General features: G+C 39.8%; 1 long non-coding RNA gene across 2 annotated transcripts in view; it reads left to right on the top strand.

Moving 5' to 3' along the window:
- Positions 1-2,288, top strand: part of LOC111728687 — a 14,924-nt gene that overhangs the window by 787 nt on the left and 11,849 nt on the right. The gene's annotated exons all lie outside the window — the stretch shown is intronic.

The raw sequence follows: 2,288 nt of genomic DNA, 5'->3' as shown, positions 1-2,288 counted from the left end.
ACAGCAACCTCAAACTCCTGGGCTCAAGCGAGTCTCCTGCCTCTGCCTCCCAAGTAGCTGGGACCACAGGTGCCTGCAACAACCCTCGGCTATTTTTTGGTTGCAGTTGTCATTGTTGTTTGGCGGGTCAGGGCTGGATTCGAACCTGCCACCTTAGGTGTATGTGGCTGGTGCCTTAGCCACTTGAGCCACAGGCACCGAGCCGAATCTTGTATGATTTGTCCAGAAACAGAATGGTTGTTTAAGAAAGTGAAAGGCAGGTCTAAAGTTAAAGAAAGTTTAGAACGTTTATAAATTGTCTGTGCAGGTTATATGAAACTCATAAAAGGAAATTTGTGAAGGAATTTACATGTGATCAAGTTGACAATGTATTTCCTTTAAAATCTTTTGGCTTGTAATTTTGTTTAAACAAATGTTTTAAGCCTTTGATATCTGACAAACCTTTCAAAATCAAAACTCTAAATTTGGGGCTTGGTGCCCATAGCACAATGGTTGGAATGCTGGCCACATGCACTGAGGCTGGTGGGTTCAAACTTGGCCTGGGCCAACAACAGTAAAAAAAACAACCAAAAAAAATTTGACAACTCTAAATATGATCTTCTTAAAATATTAAGATCACTGAAAGTCATAGGAAAACAAATTAAACTTAGTTGATTTATTAAAAATGTATAGGAAACAGTCAAATATGAAATAGTGATTAATCGATTTTATATATGTTCCAATATTATAAAGCATTGGTCTGTCCTAACATATATTGTCAGTAATAATTTTAATTCATCTAAAAAAGGAAGTATTTTTTTGTAACTGGCTGAGTCCAAAGTTTATCCTAAAAAGAAAAAGAAATATTGAGAGAAGCTGACAAATTCTCTCAAATTCAAATTCCTGATGTCTTTGAAAACTGAGTACCTTCGGATTAAAAGCAGACTTTTAGAACTTTGACTGAAAAGTTAACATGTCTATGAATATTGCTAACCTAACCTCTAACAGAACAGAAATTAGTTACGTAGAACTGGGCTAGTTTGTTATGACATTTTGTTCGAAATATTGTTGATTCTGTCTGTGTTCTGTTTTCCAGAAGTCAAAAAAACCATTTTCTGTCTTTTGAGCTATTTGTAGCTTTTTAAGCATGTACTTGTGAGCAGAATTTGAAACATATTTTTTCTGCCCTTGATTTCTCCAGAATTTGAAAGCCATTTGTAAGTATTCTTAATTTCTGGCAATACAGTTATTTGCATAAGTTCAATAAGAATCTGTTTTGTGGGCAGTACCTGTGGCTCAAAGGAGTAGGGTGCCGGCCCCATATGCAAGAGGTGGTGGGTTCAAACCCAGCCCTGGCCAAAAACTGCAAATAAAAGAAAAAGAAAAAGAATTTGTTTTGTTCTACATGACATAATAAAGGCACTTGTTATTTTACCAAGGCTTTGGCTAGATTAGCATTTCCAGAGGTGTCCAAAGTGTGTTAAGGAATAAAGGTTGACTTTATAAGGCCAATAAAAAATCCCTTTGTAAAACTGGCCAGATACCCATCAGTAACGTTTCCTGATCTGTGGCAACTAACGAAGGTCACTTGCTGATGGGTCTGGGAACCAAAATGGGCTTGGAGACCTCAAGAGAAGAGGAATTTACCCAATGCATGCAGGTATCTAATGGCACAGATGAAACCTGGGCTCTCAAAAGCTTTCAAGTCTTAACCTGAAACTCCTTATAAAAGGTTCCAGCAAAGCTAACTTTAAAGGAAGAGGAGCCTTGATGGCCAATAATTATACTTGCTGCACTTTATGCAAATAATCAAACCCAATATACTGAAGGTGCAGTTTACTTTGGGAACTGGGTTGGTTCTGCTGTAATTTGTCTTTAGTGGAAAGAGAAATCTGAGAGAGAAATGATTTTTTTTTTTTTTTTTTGAGGCAGAGTCTCATTTTGTCACCCTCGGTAGAGTGCTGTGGCATCACAACTCACAGCAACCTCCAGCTCTTGGGCTTAGGCAATTCTCTTGCCTCAGCCTCCCTAGCAGCTGGGACTACAGGCACCTGCCACAATGCCTGGCTATTTTTTGTTGTTGTTGCAGTTTGACCAGGGCCAGGTTCGAACCTGCCACCCTCATATATGGGCCGGCACCCTACCCACTGAGCCACAGGAGCTGCCCAAGAGAAATGATTTAAGGCCTGCCACCTGTAGCTCAACCGGCTAAGGCACCAGCCACATACACCTAAGGTGGCGGGTTCAAATCCAGCCCAGGCCCACCAAACAACAATAACGGCTGCAACCAAAAAATAGCCAGGCGTTGT

This window comes from Otolemur garnettii, unplaced genomic scaffold (genome assembly GCF_000181295.1).
Source record: "Otolemur garnettii isolate 467f Iridium unplaced genomic scaffold, OtoGar3 scaffold00179, whole genome shotgun sequence".
Classification (NCBI taxonomy): Eukaryota; Metazoa; Chordata; class Mammalia; order Primates; family Galagidae; genus Otolemur; species Otolemur garnettii.
The sequence above is the reverse complement of the archived record's forward strand: the minus strand, read 5'-3'. Positions and strand labels throughout refer to the sequence as shown.